Source organism: Helianthus annuus, chromosome 4 (genome assembly GCF_002127325.2).
Source record: "Helianthus annuus cultivar XRQ/B chromosome 4, HanXRQr2.0-SUNRISE, whole genome shotgun sequence".
NCBI classification, from domain to species: domain Eukaryota; kingdom Viridiplantae; phylum Streptophyta; class Magnoliopsida; order Asterales; family Asteraceae; genus Helianthus; species Helianthus annuus.
In genome coordinates this window covers 200,370,196-200,391,054 of record NC_035436.2, presented here as the reverse complement: position 1 = coordinate 200,391,054, position 20,859 = coordinate 200,370,196, and positions in this window count along the sequence as shown.

Sequence of the window (20,859 nt, the reverse complement as noted above, 5' to 3'; positions counted from 1 at the left end):
CAGAGCGGTAGGTGTGAAGGACTTGAAAACCGCATTCGCCGGAAAACAATGACGAATTCTGTCTATGTGAACATCAGTAAAGCAACACCTCTCCGTAGGAGAATCCTTGATAATCCCCTGGCTTTTTAAGGGACTATCCTTCTTAGAATCCTTGTGTGGAGAATTCCGGAGCAACATGTTTATGACGAGACGGAAACAGAGTAGAAGCAAAAAACAGAGCAAAGAGAAGGAAGAAGGGAAAGAGAGAAGAAGAGGATACCTGATCAGGTCTTCGGTAGTGATTATAAAGGGAAGATACCTCGAATTTAAATACAGAACGATCCTAACCCTATCTCCTATTTATAATGATGATTTGCAGGGATTGTCACATCTGTGACGTAATTATCACAACGGCTAGTCCATGTGTAACGGCTAGTTATTCGGAATCGCCCGTTAGAGATAAGATCAAAACAAAATATAACTCGTCTATTGTTTTGGTCAAAAATCACACAAGGATAATGTAACCAAACTTTATGTAAACGGGGTATGATGCTTGGTTAGCTATGAAAGTAAAGGATCACTTCTGTGATAAAGATACAAAGACACAATGATTTATACGAGGAAAAAGCCCTTGATCAATGTATGATCTCCGGCATAAAAAACCTCGGGTGATGGCAACTACCGATCACCAACTTTAATATAATAAAAATGTAGTTACAACTTCGGATGATAATGAGCTGAGTACAAGGATCACTGAGTGTCTAAGTGTTGAGAGTAGTGTCGTATGTTGTGTGTGTTCTTCCGAATGAGGAAGAGTGGTATTTATACATGTGTAGGTAACTTATTTTAGGTAGATAGACCACTAATCAGCTCATTACCCCTTTAGAAATAAAGATAATCTAGCCTAAATTGCTGCCCATTAATCAAGCTAAGTTTCCATATCCGGTACAACGTCTATCTCCAATTTAGCTCTTGCCATATTTGTGAAAACGCGTCCCTGGATCATGATGTGTAGGGCATATCCTGCTAGATGTTCCTGCAAAACAATTTTGTAACAAGTGGAAGTGACCGTTAGTGTAAGGATCACCATATCGTCCCATGATCCTGATCCTGAAGTCTGGCTGAGGATCACTATCTGCCAAAGAAACAAGGATCACTGGTCAGGATCACGTATAAGGATCATTTATAGTAAAATCCAGCCCCAACAATTGCCCCCAAAATATAAGGAGTTAATTGTAAATAGATGAGTTATATTTTGTTTTGAGCTTATCTCTAACGGGCGACTCCGGGTTACTAGCCGTTACATATGGACTAGCCGTTGTGATATTTACGTCACTGATGTGACGATCCCTGCAAATCATCATTATAAATAGGAGATAGGGTTAGGATCATTTTGCATTTAAATTCGAAGTATCTCCCTTTATAACCATCATCGAAGACTCTTGATCAGGTATCATCTTCTTCTTTCTCTTCTTTGCTCTGTTCTTTCGTGCTTTTACTCTGTTTTTTGTTCAAAATATGCTGCTCCGTAATTCTCCGCACAAGGGTCCCAAGAAGGAGAGTCCCTTAAAGAGCCAGGGAATTATCAAGGATTCTCCCGTGGAGAGATGCTGCTTTACTGATGTCCACATAGACAAGATTCGCCATTGTTTTCCAGCGAATGTTGTTTTCAAACCCTTTGATCCTACTGCTTTGAGCGATCTTGTCTCAGATGTCTGGGTGGCTTTTCCTGCTACTCCCTTCCTCATTGGGTATTCATATCCTTTTCCGATGTTTACCCAATCTTTCTTTTCTCTTACCGGCATCTCATATATCCAAGCTATGCCGATGATCTGGAGGGTTCTCTATACCTTCGAGAGGATCATCGAGCAAGAAGGGATTGATCTGGGGATGGCAGAGCTGGCCGAGCTCTATGATCTTACTACGTTTGGTTCCCACCGGTATCTGCTGAAACGGAAAGCTGGGGAGGATCACCCTATTTTCAAAGTGACCAAGAATGATACCAACTGGAAACGTCGATTTTTCTTTGTTAAGAGGGATTCCATCCCGGATGGGAAGGATCTGCCCAAGGAATGGGCCACTCATGGTAGGATAGAGGATCCTCGAAGGATCACTATCAGTTCTGTCTCATATGATGAGGATCACTGATGTCTTTTCTTTTTTTGTCTTTTTATGCAGCTATCTCCGTTGCTCACTTAAAGTTGACCCCTGCTGCCAAAGAGAGAGTGTTAGCTTTTAAGAAGCTTGATCCTGAAGTTCGAAGCTTCCAGATTATTATCCAAGATTCTCAAGAGATATCCTCTGCGTCTGCCACAATGTCAAGTAAGTATCCTCATAAAAAATAAGTTTTATGTGAAAGTATTTAATTTAACAAGGGAACTTATCTTGTTTTTGAATTGTGTAGGTGCCGGAAAATCTGCCAGGTCTGTTAAATCTGCCTCCAAGTTTGGGATCAGTGATCTTGCCAATGTCACGTCCTCGAAGAAGAAGGCTCCTGCTGCCAGCCCTTCAGTCTCAGCCCCTAAAGCACCTGCCCGAGGCAAAGGGAAAAAGAGGAAGGCTTCAGATGACCTTCAGGGATTTCCTCTTCTCCGTCAGCAATTCCTTGACTATTTTGATGAGGTTAGGATCACTGCCCCTGTTAATTGTCTTCGACAAGTCCGAGGATCACATGTGTCTGATGTTGCTTTCCTGTTGTCTTCTTTAGAAATTCTCCGAAATGGAGACTTACGTCAATCAGGTTGAGGATCAGGATCGTCAAATTGCTGACCTTCAACAGACGTGTGGGCTGAAGGATCTTAAGATTGCCGATCTTGAGAAGGAGATCCGGGCAGTCAAAGATGAGGCTGTTAAAGCGTTGATCAAGTTTGATTATGAGAAGCATGACATTACCCAAGACGCTAAGGTCTCTGCCGCGGTAACCATGTACAAGATACAACTGCAGATGGCTACGGAGGCTCAGGATCCTTCCTTTGACAGGAGCACATGGGATGTTGAGGGCTGGAAGGCAAGGCTAGCAGAGTTGGAAGATGACGATGATGCTGAGGATATCCCAATGCTGGAGGGAGGTGATGTTGAGAAGGATCAGGGTGGAGATGCTGGTGGTGATGAAGCAGCGAAGAAGTAAGCTGCATGATTGGGCGATGATGGATATTGTTGACTAGGCCGGAGCCCAATTTTTTTAGGTTTGTTTGTGGTTGTGGTATTTGGAACAATTTATGGTCTGTAACTTAAACAATAGTTTCTTAGGGTTAAGGATCCTGGATCCTTTTAGACAATAGGTAGGATTACAAAAGGTGGAGGGATCCTCTGTTTGGGGGATGAAGCCTTTGTGATCCTGCCGCTTTTACTTTCCTGCAAAAATGCTAAGACCGCATAGACAATGGACACCCTTTGCCAACCCATGTGGACGGGCCACGTTTTGCTGGTAGAAATGTGGGTTGGCAATTTTGACAATTTTTTGAAAGGGTTAATGATCCTTTTGTTTAATAATATAACTTAACTTTTCTGGCTTATCTTGTGTTGTTATCCTTCAATAATCCTCTTATTTCTCAATTGCTATATTTGTTAAAATGACAAGAGTTGACAAAGTGTTAAATAATCTTAGGATATGATCCTGGATCAAATATCCTCATATTGAAAATTCTTAAAGCGTTTTAGTTCAAGGATCATAGGTTCGGTTGTCAAAGTATAAGGGTTGGTTAGGATAAAGAGTATAATCAAAAATAGTCAAGGATCATACCTGAGGATCCAAGTTAGGATCCTAACCTTTAATCGGAATCACCATAGGTAAAACTTTAATGGATAATAAGGATTAAGGATCCTTAATTGTTTAACTTCGAAAGCCTGAAAAAATGGAATACAACTTGGGACTAAGCCAATATAAAGGATAAGTTAGTAACTGGGGACAAGCCCAAAGGATAACTGAGAATGATCCCAGAGGATCACTGGGGACAAGCCCAAAGGATAACTGGGGATGATCCCGGAGGATCACTGGGGACAAGCCCATAGAATAACTGGGGACAAGCCCAAAGGATCGTATGTAAACTGGAGTATGGCCCTTTCTGGCAACTATCCAAACTTAGTGACATGAAAATGTCAAAACCTTAGCTAACGTGAAAACGTTAGAAACCTTAGGAACGGATGTATGGTGCGTCCACCATTATACGTAGGATCCTAAGTATAGCCAGTACGATGAGGTTGTCAGCCCCGGAAATGGGTACTGGTCCCAAAGACGTGAACTATACCAGGATCATCGTGCGCTACTGGCGAAAACTGGGGATAACCCCAAGGATAACTGGGGTTGGACCCAAAGACTTGTGGTGCTTTCGAGGATCTTGACGAGATGCGGAGGATACCTGGACTATCATAACTCAAACGGTTTGTGAGAAGAGGATAAAGGATACGTGATCCTTATCCTTAGGTAAAAAATAGGAAAATATAATAGTTTCTAGGATAAGCATATTACCAGAATGAGGATCATCGATGGCACCGGGATCCTTCAAGGATACTCCAATGTAAGGATCACATGCATGAAGGATCATGTTCACATGAAATATTTCTTTAAGTGAACAGCATTCCATGCTCTTGGCAATAAGTTCCCTTCCATGGTTAGCAGCCTGTATGCCCCCTTTCCTGCTTCGGCTTCAATTAAGTAGGGACCTTCCCATTTTGGTGCTAGTTTCCCGTCAGCAGGATTGATAGTATTTTGAAATGCTTTTCTCAACACCATATCTCCGACTTGGAACTTCCTTATCCTGACATTCTTGTTGTAGGCACCAGCCATCCTCTGTTGGTAACTTGCCATCCTTATCCTAGCTAGATCCCTGTTTTCCTCAATAGTATCCAAATCCTGAGCTAGGATTGTAGCATTTTCTTCAGGATCACGAACACTTGTTCTAGCAGTTGGGACCACCATCTCTGTTGGGATCACTGCTTCTGCCCCAAATACTAAAGAGAAGGGTGTCTGACCGGTGGCATTCTTGGGAGTTGTCCTATCAGCCCATAGCACATAAGGTAACTCTTCTGCCCATTTCCCTTTCTTGGATCCTAGCTTCTTCTTCAGATTGTTGATGATGATCTTGTTGGATGATTCTGCTTGACCATTGGCTTGTGGGTGAACTGGTGTTGATGTGATCATCTTGATTCCCCAACTGTCACAAAAGTTAGTGGTTCTCCTTCCAATGAATTGAGAACCATTATCACATATTATTTCAGAGGGAATGCCAAATCTGGTTATAATGTTTCTTTTGATAAAGGATATAACTTCCTTCTCTCTGACTTGAGCAAAGGCTTCAGCTTCTATCCACTTGGAAAAATAGTCAGTCATGGCGAGCATAAATACTTTTCCACCAGGTGCTTTAGGAAGCTTGCCAACTATATCCATTCCCCATCTCATGAACGGCCAAGAGGATGGTATTGGGTGTAAGAATTTAGCTGGTTGATGGAGGATATTGCTATGTCTTTGGCAAGGATCACACTTTTTAGCATATTCTACAGCATCCCTTCTCATGGTTGGCCAGTAGTATCCTGTTCTAAGGATCCTTGAGAACAAAGCTCTGCCCCCAGTATGGTTTCCACAATCTCCTTCATGGAAATCCTTCAACACCTCTTCAATTTCAGGATCCTCGATACATCTCAAATATGGTCCTGCAAGAGATCGCTTATGTTTTGGTCAAAAATCACACAAGGATAATGTAACCAAACTTTATGTAAACGGGGTATGATGCTTGGTTAGCTATGAAAGTAAAGGATCACTTCTGTGATAAAGATACAAAGACACAATGATTTATACGAGGAAAAAGCCCTTGATCAATGTATGATCTCCGGCATAAAAAACCTCGGGTGATGGCAACTACCGATCACCAACTTCAATATAATAAAAATGTAGTTACAACTTCGGATAGTAATGAGCTGAGTACAAGGATCACTGAGTGTCTAAGTGTTTGAGAGTTGTGTCGTATGTTGTGTGTGTTCTTCCGAATGAGGAAGATGGGTATTTATACATGTGTAGGTAACTTATTTTAGGTAGATAGACCACTAATCAGCTCATTACCCCTTTAGAAATAAAGATAATCTAGCCTAAATTGCTGCCCCTTAATCAAGCTAAGTTTCCATATCCGGTACAACGTCTATCTCCAATTTAGCTCTTGCCATATTTGTGAAAACGCGTCCCTGGATCATGATGTGTAGGGCATATCCTGCTAGGTGTTCCTGCAAAACAATTTTGTAACAAGTGGAAGTGACCGTTAGTGTAAGGATCACCATATCGTCCCATGATCCTGATCCTGAAGTCTGGCTGAGGATCACTATCTGCCAAAGAAACAAGGATCACTGGTCAGGATCACGTATAAGGATCATTTATGGTAAAATCTAGCCCCAACAATTGCCCCCAAGATATAAGGAGTTAATTGTAAATAGATGAGTTATATTTTGTTTTGAGCTTATCTCTAACGGACGATTCCGATTTACTAGCCGTTGCACATGGACTAGCCGTTATGATATTTACGTCACTGATGTGACAATCCCTGCGAATCATCATTATAAATAGGAGATAGGGTTAGGATCACTTTGTATTTAAATTCGAAGTATCTCCCTTTATAATCGTCACCGAAGGCTTTGATCAGGTATCATTTTCTTCTTTCTCTTCTTTGCTCTGTTCTTTCTTGCTTTTACTCTGTTTTTTGTCTCGAACATGCTTCTTCGGAATTCACCGCACAAAGGCTCTAAGAAGGATAGTCCCTTGAAAAGCCAGGGGATTATCAAGGATTCTCCTATGGAGAGGTGCTGTTTTACCGATATCCAGATAGACAAGATTCGCCATTGTTTCCCAGCGAATGTTGTTTTCAAACCCTTTGATCCTACTGCTCTGAGTGATTTTGTTTCGGACACTTGGGTGGCCTTTCCTGCTACTCCTTTCCTCATCGGGTATTCATATCCTTTTCCGACATTTACCCAATCTTTCTTTTCTCTTACCGGCATCTCATTTATCCAAGCTATGCCGATGATCTGGAGGGTTCTATATACCTTTGAGAGGATCATCGAGCAAGAAGGGATTGATTTGGGGATGTCAGAGTTAGCTGAGCTCTATGATCTCACCACCTTTGGTTCTCACCGGTACTTGTTGAAACGGAAATCTGGGGAGGATCACCCTATCTTCAAAGTTACCAAGAATGATAAAAACTGGAAACGTCGGTTTTTCTTTGTTAAGAGGGATTCCATCCCGGATGGGAAGGATCTGCCCGAGGAATGGGTCACTCATGGTAGGGTAGAGGATCCTTGAAGGATCACTATCAGTCCTGTCTCGTATGATGAGGATCACTGATGTCTTTTCTTTTTTGTCTTTTTATGCAGCTATCTCCGTTGCTCATTTAAACTTGACCCCTGCTGCCAAAGAGAGAGTGTTAGCTTTCAAGAAGCTTGATCCTGAAGTTCGAAGTTTCCAGGTTATTATCCAAGATTCTCAAGAGATATCCTCTGCATCTGCCACAACGTCAAGTAAGTATCCTCATAGAAAATAAGTTTTATGTGAAAGTATTTAATTTAACAAGGGAACTTATCTTGTTTTTGAATGGTGTAGGTGCCGGAAAGTCTGCCAGGTCTGTTAAATCTGCCTCCATGTTTGGGATAAGTGACCTTGCCAATGTCACGTCTTCTAAGAAGAAGAAGGCTCCTGCTGCCAGCCCTTCAGTCTCAGCCCCTAAAGCACCTGCCCGAGGCAAAGGGAAAAAGAGGAAGGCTTCAGATGACCTTCAAGGATTTCCTCTTCTCCGTCAGCAATTCCTTGACTATTTTGATGAGGTTAGGATCACTGCCCCTGTTAATTGTCTTCGACAAGTCCGAGGATCACATGTGTCTGATGTTGCTTTCCTGTTGTCTTCTTTAGAAATTCTCCGAAATGGAGACTTACGTCAATCAGGTTGAGGATCAGGATCGTCAAATTGCTGACCTTCAACAGACGTGTGGGCTGAAGGATCTTAAGATTGCCGATCTTGAGAAGGAGATCCGGGCAGTCAAAGATGAGGCTGTTAAAGCGTTGATCAAGTTTGATTATGAGAAGCATGACATTACCCAAGACGCTAAGGTCTCTGCTGCGGTAACCATGTACAAGATACAACTGCAGATGGCTACGGAGGCTCAGGATCCTTCCTTTGACAGGAGCACATGGGATGTTGAAGGTTGGAAGGCAAGGCTAGCAGAGTTGGAAGATGACGATGATGCTGAGGATATCCCAATGCTGGAGGGAGGTGATGCTGGCAAGGATCAAGGTGAAGATGCTGGTGGAGATGGAGCAGCGGAGAAGTAAGCTGCATGATTGGGCGATGATGGATATTGTTGACTAGGCCGGAGCCCAATTTTTTAGGTTTTTTGGTAGTGGTTTGTGGTTGATGGTTTGTGAACAATTATGGTCTGTAATCTCTGAACAGTAGTTTCTTTAGGGTTAAGGATCCTGGATCCTTTGAACAATAGGTAGGATTACACATGGTGGAGGGATCCTCTGTTTGGGGGATGAAGCCGTTGTGATCCTGCCGCCTTTTAATTTCCCTGCAATACTTTTGAACCTATTATCATGGACACCCTTTACCTACCCCAGCGGACGGGCCACGTATTGCTGGTAGATGCTTTGGGTAGGTAATTTTGACAACTTTTTGAAAGGGTTAAAGATCCTTTTGTTTAATAAATAAAATCCTAAACTTTTGTCGCTTATCTTGTGTTGTTATCCTTCAATAATCCTCTTATTTCTCAATAGCTACATTTGTTAAAATGACAAGAGTTGACAAAGTGTTAAATAATCTTAGGATATGATCCTGGATCAAATATCCTTATATTGAAAATTCTTAAAGCGTTTTAGTTCAAGGATCATAGGTTCGGTTGTCAAAGTATAAGGGTTGGTTAGGATAAAGAGTATAGTCAAAAATAGTCAAGGATCATACCTGAGGATCCACGTAAGGATCCTAACCTTCAATCAAGACAACATAGATAAGACTTTGATAATTAATAAGGATTAAAGATCCTTATATGTTTAGACTTCAAAAACCTGAAAAGTGAGATGTAACTTGGGACTAAGCCAATGTAAAAGATAAATGAGTAACTGGGGACATGCCCAAAGTATAACTGAGGATGATTCCAGAGGATCACTGGGGACAAGCCCATAGGATAACTGGGGATGATCCCGGAGGATCACTGGGGTCAAGCCCATAGGATAACTGGGGACAAGCCCAAAGGATCGTATGTAAACTGGAGTATGGCCCTTTCTGGCAACTATCCAAACTTTAGTGACATGAAAATGTCAAAACCTTAGCTAACGTGAAAACGTTAGAAACCTTAGGAACGGATGTATGGTGCGTCCACCATTATACGTAGGATCCCAAGTATAGCCAGTACGATGAGGTCGCCAGCCCCGAAAATGGGTACTGATCCCAAAGACGTGAACTATATCAGGATCATCGTGCGCTGCTGGCGGAAACTGGGGATAATCCCAAGGATAACTGGGGTTGTACCCAAGGATCTGTGGTGCTTTTGGAGATCTTTGACGATTTGCTGAAGATACCTGAACTATCATAACTCAAATGGTTTGTGAGTAGAGGATGAAGGATACATGATCCTTATCCTTAGGCAAAAAGTAAGAAAATGCAATAGTTTTAGGATAAGCATATTACCAGGATGAGGATCATCAATGGCATCGGGATCCTTCAAGGATACCCCAATGTAAGGATCACATGCATGAAGGATCCTGTTCACATGAAATATTTCTTTAAGTGAACAGCATTCCATGCTCTTGGCAACAAGTCCCCTTCCATGGTTAGCAGCCTGTATGCCCCCTTTCCTGCTTCGGCTTCTATTAAGTAGGGACCTTCCCATTTTGGTGCTAGCTTCCCGTCAGCAGGATTAATAGTATTTTGAAATGCTTTTCTTAATACCATATCTCCGACTTGGAACTTCCTTATCCTGACATTTTTGTTGTAGGCACCAGCCATCCTTTGTTGGTAGCTTGCCATCCTTATCCTAGCTAGATCCCTGTTTTCCTCAATAGTATCCAAATCCTGAGCTAGGATTGTAGCATTTTCTTCAGGATCACGAGCACTTGTTCTAGCAGTTGGGATCACCATCTCTGTTGGGAGCACTGCTTCTGCCCCAAATACTAAAGAGAAGGGTGTTTGACCGGTGGCATTCTTGGGAGTTGTCCTATCAGCCCATAGGACATAAGGTAATTCTTCTGCCCATTTCCCTTTCTTGGATCCTAGCTTCTTCTTCAGATTGTTGATGATGATCTTGTTGGATGATTCTGCTTGACCATTGGCTTGTGGGTGAACTGGTGTTGATGTGATCATCTTGATTCCCCAACTGTCACAAAAGTTAGTGGTTCTCCTTCCAATGAATTGAGAACCATTATCACATACAATTTCAGAGGGAATGCCAAATCTGGTTATAATGTTTCTTTTGATAAAGGATATAACTTCCTTCTCTCTGACTTGAGCAAAGGCTTCAGCTTCTATCCACTTGGAGAAATAGTCAGTCATGGCAAGCATAAATACTTTTCCACCAGGTGCTTTAGGAAGCTTGCCAACTATATCCATTCCCCATCTCATGAATGGCCAAGAGGATGGTATTGGGTGTAAGAGTTCAGCTGGTTGATGGAGGATATTGCTATGTCTTTGGCAAGGATCACATTTCTTAGCATACTCTACAGCATCCCTTTTCATGGTTGGCCAGTAGTATCCTGTTCTAAGGATCCTTGAGAACAAAGCTCTGCCCCCAGTATGGTTTCCACAATCTCCTTCATGGAAATCCTTCAACACCTCTTCAATTTCAGGATCCTCGATACATCTCAAATATGGTCCTGCAAGAGATCGCTTATATAATACATTATTCAGAATTGTGAATTGAGATACCTTAATCCTGAAAGCTCTAGGATTTTCTCCCATCGGGATCTCCCCGTGTTGCAAATATCCCATGATCGGTGAGATCCATGATCCTGAATTAGGTTGGGCTTCTTCACTAGGGATCATTGCAGTATCCTCTTCTATTTCCATGGCCACCTGTTTTTCAATAGCAGGAGCCAGGATATGGATGATAGGGATACTTATATCTTCTGGAATCTTCAAGGATGATCCTAGGTTGGCCAATGCATCAGCTTCCGTGTTATCCTCCCTTGGTACCTGTGTTAAGCTAAAAGAAACAAAAGAGAGTGCCAATTCTTTGACTATCTCTAAATATTTGGTTAGTTTTTCACCTTTAACAGCATAGGATCCATTAAAGTGATTGGCAATCAATAATGAATCTACATATACTTCGAGATACTTTACCCCCATATCCTTAGCAATTTGTAAGCCAGCAATTAAGGCTTCATACTCAGCCTCATTGTTAGTTGCCTGGAACTCACAAGCTATGGAGTGGGGTATTATGTCCCCCTGTGGCGATTTTAGTAGGATCCCTAGCCCTGTGCCTTTGATATTTGAGGATCCGTCGGTGTGTAGTATCCAAGGATCCTTGGTCTCATCCAGCTGCTGGACCTCCAATTCTGCTTCCTTTTGTAGATCACTACTGAAATCAGCCACAAAGTCAGCTAGTGCTTGAGATTTAATGGCTGTTCTTGGTTCGTATCTTATATCGTGGGCACTAAGCTTCACTGCCCACTTAGCCATTCTCCCTGACATATCCGGTTTCCTGAGGACATTCTTAATTGGAAAATTAGTTTTAACAACAATAGTATGGATTTCAAAATAATGCCTTAACTTAGTGGATGCCATGATTAATGCAAGGATAAGTTTTTCGAGGTGTGAGTACCTGGATTCGGCATCAAGTAGACTTTTACTTACATAGTAGATAGGATATTGTGTACCTTCGTGATCCTTAACAAGGACAGCACTTACAGCGGTTGAGGATACCGCCAGATATAAGGATAACACATCTCCTTTTTCCGGTTTTGCTAATGCTGGTGCTGAGGACATATACTCTTTTAGGGCTTGTAAAGCATTTTCATGCTTCTCAGTCCATTCGAACTTCTTATTCTTCCTTAGGATATCGTAGAATTCTTTGCACTTTTCTGAGGATTTTGATATGAACCTGTTTAAAGCTGCTATCCTGCCTGTTAGTCTTTGAACATCCTTGGCATTGGCAGGAGATTTGATATTTATTAATGCTTTGATTTGTTCCGGGCTTGCTTCAATGCCCCTCTGGGTTACCATGTATCCTAAGAATTTTCCTGCCTTAACACCAAAATGGTATTTTGAAGGATTAAGTTTCATGTTATAATTATCAAGGATATCGAATGCTTCTTCCAAGTCCCTTAGGTGATCCTCTGCTTTCTTTGACTTGACCACCATATCATCTATGTACACCTCCATAGTTTTTCCAATTTGATCCTTGAACATCATATTTACCAGCCTTTGATATGTTGCACCTGCATTTCTTAGTCCAAAAGGCATGGCAATATAACAATATAAACCGGTTGGGGTCATAAAGGCTGTATCCTCTTGGTCAGATGGTTCCATCTGGATTTGTTGGAATCCAGATGATGCATCCATAAAAGTTAACAGTTCATGCCCCGCTGTTGCATCCACCATGGAGTCAATGTGGGGTAATGGGAAAGGATCCTTGGGACATGCCTTATTCAAATCAGTGAAATCGACACATACCCTCCACTTTCCGTTTTTCTTTTGGACAACAACCACATTGGCTAACCATTTAGGATACTTTACCTCTCTGATCATACCTGCTCGAAGTAGTCTCTCTACTTCTTCTTGGATAATGGCATTCCTTTCTGGTGCAAACTTCCTCCTTTTTTGATGGATTGGCTTGATAGACCTGTCAATGCCAAGTTTGTGAGTAATAATATCCTTGGATATACCTGTCATATCTTCATGTTTCCAAGCAAAGGTAGATTTTCTTCTTTTGAGGAAGGATATCATGTCTTCTTTCATCTTGCCAAGGATCCCTGATCCGATATAGATTTTTGATTCAGGATCACTAGGGTCCAAGAGGATTTCATCTACATCTTGCTCCCTTGCCTCCAAGACATTCCTCGGAGGATACTGTAATTGCTATTGCTCCCTTGGCTTCGAGGTTGGCTTCATGGATGAGGTATAGCAATCCTTAGCCTCTTGCTGATCGCTGTCGATCTTGATTATCCCCCATGGGCTAGGGAGCTTCACACATTGATGGTAGGTAGATGGAACCGCTTTCATGTCATGTATCCAGGGCCTGCCAAGGATAACGTTGCAACAAGATAAACAGTCAATAACACAAAATTTCTGATAATTATGTAATCCTTCCACATAGATTGGGAGTTTGATGTCCCCCAGAGTTTTCTTCGTTTCTCCACTAAATCCTACAAGCACGGAGGATCTTGGTGTGATGTCTGATTCTGGGATACCCATTTTCTTCAGTACATCAAGCTGGATAATGTTGACTGAACTTCCTCCATCGATAAGGATCCTGCGGACAAAATGGTTAGAAATAAAGAGAGTAATAACTAAACTATCATGATGAGGATCTTGGATGTTTATGCGATCATCCTCGTCAAAGGTTATCGTTTTCCCTTCTGAAACACTTGATGTTCTAATAGGCCTTTCTCCATTGTCCATTTTTGATTCTTTTGCATATCTTTTGGCCGCTGAGAAGGATGTACCACAGATGTCTGATCCTCCGGATATAAAGTTGATCACTTGTGCATTTGCCGGAGGTGCTGGGGCTTTTTCGGGGATCCTTTCAGGATCCTGGGTCCTTTGCTTTTTTCTCCCCAGCAATTCTTTTAGATGCCCCTTGCTTAGCAGGTATCCAATTTCCTTTCTTAAGGCTATGCAATCTTCAGTCAGATGGCCGAAATCCTCATGGTATGCACACCATTTGGACTTGTCTTTAGTCCCGGATGGTTTATCATTCTTCCTGGGCCACCTAGCCTTTTCACCTAGATTCTGCATTGCAAGGATTAGTTCATGATTATCAACGGAAAAACAATATTCTGAGATTGGAGGATATTCTTCATCATCCTCCTCTTGGTCGACAGCATGCACATTCTTGTTCTCGTTTCTATGGTAGGATTTGAACTTGTTGCTTTTGAAGGAGGATCCTTGCTTATCTTGTTTTGAGGATCCTACTTGTCTCTCCTGGATCCTCTTGTCATCCTCTAGCCGGATAAACCTGAGTGCTCGAGTTCTTACTTCATCTAAATTCCTGCAAGGTGTCATAACAAGATCATCATAGAATAATGAATCCTTAAGAAGTCCCATTTTGAAGGCTTCAACAGCCGTAGCCATATCCAAGTTGGGAATATCCAAGGATTCTTTACTAAATTTAGTTATATAATCCCTTAATGATTCATTATTATTTTGAGTTATCCTGTACAAATCACTAGTTAATTTTTCAAATTTTCTACTACAAGAAAATTGGTTATTGAATAAATTAACTAAATTAGCAAATGAAGTAATAGAGTAAGGGGGAAGACTTAGCAGCCATTTGAGGGCTGATCCAGTAAGAGTAGATCCAAATCCTTTACATAGGCATGCTTCCTTCAATTTTTCTGGGATAGGATTGATTTCCATCCTTTCCCTGTATTGTGCTATATGCTCCTCTGGATCCGTTGTGCCATCATACAGCTTCATGGTAGGAATATGGAACCTTTTGGGCACCTCTGCATCACAAATTGGTGGTGCAAAGCGTGATACCTTGTGGCTTCCATCTGCAATCTCTGGGATAGGCTTGACTACCCCTGGAACACTTGAGATCATGTCCTTTAGTTTCTGTAATTCCCTGGCCATAGCGTGATTGGTACCTGTATCCTGCATGAATCCATGGTTAGTGGTAGGATAGTTATTTAAAGTGTTACCTCCCATTGGGTTCAAGTTAGGGAATCCATATTGCTGGGATTCTGGAACAACGGAGGGACCAGTGGAAGCAATGGTCTGCATTGGAATGAAGTCCCCTTGATGGACATCTAGACTCCCTGTTTGCAAACTTTTTAGGGATCCTGGCATCTGTAAGGATCCTGGTATCTGGGATGATCCTGGAACGAAGGAGGATCCTTGAACCTGGGATGATCCTGGAACAAAGGAGGATCCTTGGCCCTGGAACGATCCTGGAATAAAGTAGGATCCTTGAAACTGCTGTGCCCCCGGATAGGCTTCCGGATTCATGAAGGATCCCACATACTGAGGATAGGATCCTGCTGGCTGAAAATACGAGCCCGATGTCTGAGTCATTGCTGCTGACTTGAGATGTAATCCTCTCGTCTCCCCTGTGATCTGTACGTCTGGGATCCCTGATGGCTGAGAGGTGACCATTGGAGTCTCAAAACTCAAGGATTTTGGCATCAGTGGGGAATGATCCTCTGCCGCTTTCTTTTGTCTTTTGAGATCTCCAATCTCCCTGAGGATCCTGTCATTAGTTTCATCCTGCCGCTGCATACGATCCTTCATCTGCAAAATTAAAGCAAACACATCACTAGTACTGGGAGTAGAAGAATTCATAGCAGAAGAAGATGGAGGTTTAGAGAAAGAAGGGGTTGGTCTCTTCTCAGCATTTCTCTGGGATCCTGCCGGTGGAGGAGGTAGAGTGGTTTGTGCTGAGGTGACTGCAGACATCGCCGTGGAGGTGTTCTTCAATGATGAAGCCATGTAACTCTTTGAAATGATTTCGAACAAAAGATTTTCTTTATGAATGAAGCACCAATTGCCCCACGGTGGGCGCCAAACTGTTTTGGTCAAAAATCACACAAGGATAATGTAACCAAACTTTATGTAAACGGGGTATGATGCTTGGTTAGCTATGAAAGTAAAGGATCACTTCTGTGATAAAGATACAAAGACACAATGATTTATACGAGGAAAAAGCCCTTGATCAATGTATGATCTCCGGCATAAAAAACCTCGGGTGATGGCAACTACCGATCACCAACTTCAATATAATAAAAATGTAGTTACAACTTCGGATAGTAATGAGCTGAGTACAAGGATCACTGAGTGTCTAAGTGTTTGAGAGTTGTGTCGTATGTTGTGTGTGTTCTTCCGAATGAGGAAGATGGGTATTTATACATGTGTAGGTAACTTATTTTAGGTAGATAGACCACTAATCAGCTCATTACCCCTTTAGAAATAAAGATAATCTAGCCTAAATTGCTGCCCCTTAATCAAGCTAAGTTTCCATATCCGGTACAACGTCTATCTCCAATTTAGCTCTTGCCATATTTGTGAAAACGCGTCCCTGGATCATGATGTGTAGGGCATATCCTGCTAGGTGTTCCTGCAAAACAATTTTGTAACAAGTGGAAGTGACCGTTAGTGTAAGGATCACCATATCGTCCCATGATCCTGATCCTGAAGTCTGGCTGAGGATCACTATCTGCCAAAGAAACAAGGATCACTGGTCAGGATCACGTATAAGGATCATTTATGGTAAAATCTAGCCCCAACAGCTTATATAATACATTATTCAGAATTGTGAATTGAGATACCTTAATCCTGAAAGCTCTAGGATTTTCTCCCATCGGGATCTCCCCATGTTGCAAGTATCCCATGATCGGTGAGATCCATGATCCTGAATGAGATTGGGCTTCTTCACTAGGGATCATTGCAGTATCCTCTTCTATTTCCATGGCCACCTGTTTTTCAATGGCAGGAGCCAGGATATGGATGATAGGGATACTTATATCTTCTGGAATCTTCAAGGATGATCCTAGGTTGGCCAATGCATCAGCTTCTGTATTCTCCTCTCTTGGTACCTGTGTCAAGCTGAAAGAGACAAAAGAGAGTGCCAATTCTTTGACTATCTCTAAATATTTGGTTAGCTTCTCGCCTTTAACAGCGTAGGATCCATTAAAGTGATTAGTGATCAATAATGAATCTACATATACTTTAAGATACTTTACCCCCATATCCTTAGCAATTTGTAAGCCAGCAATTAAGGCTTCATACTCAGCCTCATTGTTAGTTGCTTGGAACTCACAGGCTATGGAGTGGGGTATTATGTCCCCCTGTGGCGATTTTAGTAGGATCCCTAGCCCTGTGCCTTTGATGTTTGAGGATCCGTCAGTGTGTAGGATCCAAGGATCCTTGGTCTCATCCAGCTGCTGGACCTCCAATTCTGCTTCCTTTTGTAGATCACTACTGAAATCAGCCACAAAGTCAGCTAGTGCTTGAGATTTAATGGCTGTTCTTGGTTCGTATCTTATATCATGGGCACTAAGCTTCACTGCCCACTTAGCCATTCTCCCTGACATATCCGGTTTCCTGAGGACATTCTTAATTGGAAAATTAGTTTTAACAACAATAGTATGGGTTTCAAAATAGTGCCTTAACTTAGTGGATGCCATGATTAATGCAAGGATGAGTTTTTCGAGGTGTGAGTACCTGGATTCGGCATCAAGTAGACTTTTACTTACATAGTAGATAGGATATTGTGTACCTTCGTGATCCTTAACAAGGACAGCACTTACAGCGGTTGAGGATACCGCTAGATATAAGGATAACACATCTCCTTTTTCCGGTTTTGCTAATGCTGGTGCTGAGGACATATACTCTTTTAGGGCTTGTAAAGCATTCTCATGCTTCTCAGTCCATTCGAACTTCTTATTCTTCCTTAGGATATCGTAAAATTCTCTGCATTTTTCTGAGGATTTCGATATGAATCTGTTCAAAGCTGCTATCCTGCCTGTCAGTCTTTGAACATCCTTGGCATTGGCAGGAGATTTGATATTTATTAATGCTTTGATTTGTTCTGGGCTTGCTTCAATGCCCCTCTGGGTTACCATGTACCCTAAGAACTTTCCTGCCTTAACACCGAAATGACATTTTGAAGGATTAAGTTTCATGTTGTACTGATCAAGGATATCGAATGCTTCTTCTAAGTCCTTTAGGTGATCCTCAGCTTTTTTTGATTTGACCACCATATCATCTATGTACACCTCCATAGTTTTTCCAATTTGATCCTTGAACATCATATTTACCAGTCTTTGATATGTTGCACCTGCATTTCTTAGTCCAAAAGGCATGGCAATATAACAATATAAACCGGTTGGGGTCATAAAGGCTGTATCCTCTTGGTCAGATGGTTCCATCTGGATTTGTTGGAACCCAGATGATGCATCCATAAAGGTCAACAGTTCATGCCCCGCTGTTGCATCCACCATGGAGTCAATGTGGGGTAATGGGAAAGGATCCTTGGGACATGCCTTATTCAAATCAGTGAAATCGACACATACCCTCCACTTTCCGTTTTTCTTTTGGACAACAACCACATTGGCTAACCATTTTGGATACTTTACCTCTCTGATCATACCTGCTCGAAGTAGCCTCTCTACTTCTTCTTGGATAATGGCATTCCTTTCTGGTGCAAACTTCCTCCTTTTTTGATGGACTGGTTTGATAGACCTGTCAATGCCAAGTTTGTGAGTAATAATATCCTTAGATATACCTGTCATATCTTCATGTTTCCAAGCAAAGGTAGATTTTCTTCTTTTGAGGATGGATATCATGTCTTCTTTCATCTTGCCAAGGATCCCTGATCCGATATAGATCTTTGACTCAGGATCACTAGGATCCAGCAGGATTTCGTCCACATCCTGCTCCCTTGCCTCCAAGACGTTCCTTGGAGGATACTGTAATTGCTATTGCTCCCTTGGTTTCGATGTTGGCTTCATGGATGATGTATAACAATCTTTAGCTTCTTGCTGATCACTTTCGATCTTGATTATCCCCCATGGGCTAGGGAGCTTCACACATTGATGGTAGGTGGATGGGACTGCTTTCATATCATGTATCCAAGGCCTGCCAAGGATAACATTGCAGCAAGATAAACAGTCAATAACACAAAATTTCTGATAATTATGTAATCCTTCCACATAGATTGGGAGTTTGATGTCCCCCAGAGTTTTCTTCGTTTCTCCACTGAATCCTACAAGCACGGAGGATCTTGGTGTGATGTCTGATTCTGGGATTCCCATCTTCTTCAAGACATCAAGCTGGATTATGTTCACTGAGCTCCCTCCATCGATAAGGATCCTGCGGACAAAATGGTTAGAAATAAAGAGAGTAATAACTAAACTATCATGATGAGGATCCTGGATGTTAATGCGGTCATCCTCATCAAAGGTTATCGTTTTCCCTTCTGAAACACTTGATGTTCTAACAGGCCTTTCTCCATTGTCCATTTTTGATTCTTTTGCATATCTTTTGGCCGCTGAGAAGGATGTACCACAGATGTCTGATCCTCCGGATATAAAGTTGATCACTTGTGCATTTGCCGGAGGTGCTGGGGCTTTTTCGGGGATCCTTTCAGGATCCTGGGTCCTTTGCTTTTTTCTCCCCAGCAATTCTTTTAGATGCCCCTTGCTTAGCAGGTATCCAATTTCCTTTCTTAAGGCTATGCAATCTTCAGTCAGATGGCCGAAATCCTCATGGTATGCACACCATTTGGACTTGTCTTTAGTCCCGGATGGTTTATCATTCTTCCTGGGCCACCTAGCCTTTTCACCTAGATTCTGCATTGCAAGGATTAGTTCATGATTATCAACGGAAAAACAATATTCTGAGATTGGAGGATATTCTTCATCATCCTCTTCTTGGTCGACAGCATGCACATTCTTGTTCTCGTTTCTATGGTAGGATTTGAACTTGTTGTTTTTGAAGGAGGATCCTTGCTTATCTTGTTTTGAGGATCCTACTTGTCTCTCCTGGATCCTCTTGTCATCCTCTAGCCGGATAAACCTGAGTGCTCGAGTTCTTACTTCATCTAAATTCCTGCAAGGTGTCATAACAAGATCATCATAGAATAATGAATCCTTAAGAAGTCCCATTTTGAAGGCTTCAACAGCCGTAGCCATATCCAAGTTGGGAATATCCAAGGATTCTTTACTAAATTTAGTTATATAATCCCTTAATGATTCATTATTATTTTGAGTTATCCTGTACAAATCACTAGTTAATTTTTCAAATTTTCTACTACAAGAGAATTGGTTATTGAATAAATTAACTAAATTAGCAAATGAAGTAATAGAGTAAGGGGGAAGACTTAGCAGCCACTTAAGAGCTGATCCAGTTAGAGTGGATCCAAATCCTTTACATAGGCATGCTTCCTTCAACTTTTCTGGGATAGGATTGATTTCCATCCTTTCCCTGTATTGTGCTATATGCTCCTCTGGATCCGTTGTGCCATCATACAGCTTCATGGTAGGGATATGGAACCTTTTGGGCACCTCTGCATCACAAATTGGTGGTGCAAAGCGAGATACCTTGTGGCTTCCATCTGCAATCTCTGGGATAGGCTTGACTACCCCTGGAACACTTGAGATCATGTCCTTTAGTTTCTGTAATTCCCTGGCCATAGCGTGATTGGTACCTGTATCCTGCATGAATCCATGGTTAGTGGTAGGATAATTATTTAAAGTGTTACCTCCCATTGGGTTCAAGTTAGGGAATCCATATTGCTGGGATTCTGGAACAACGGAGGGACCAGTGGAAGCAATGGTCTGCATTGGAATGAAGTCTCCTTGATGGACATCTAGACTCCCTGTTTGCAAACTTTTTAGGGATCCTGGCATCGGGAAGGATCCTGGTGTCTGAGTAGATCCTGGAACAAAGGAGGATCCTTGAACCTGGGATGATCCTGGAACAAAGGAGGATCCTTGAACCTGGGATAAGCCCGGAACGAAGTAGGATCCTTGAAATTGCTGTGCACCCGGATATACTCCTGAATTCATAAAGGATCCCATATACTGAGGATAGGATCCTGCTGGCTGAAAATACGAGCCCGATGTCTGAGTCATTGCTGCTGACTTGAGATGTAATCCTCTCGTCTCCCCTGTGATCTGTACGTCTGGGATCCCTGATGGCTGAGAGGTGACCATTGGAGTCTCAAAACTCAAGGATTTTGGCATCAGTGGGGAAT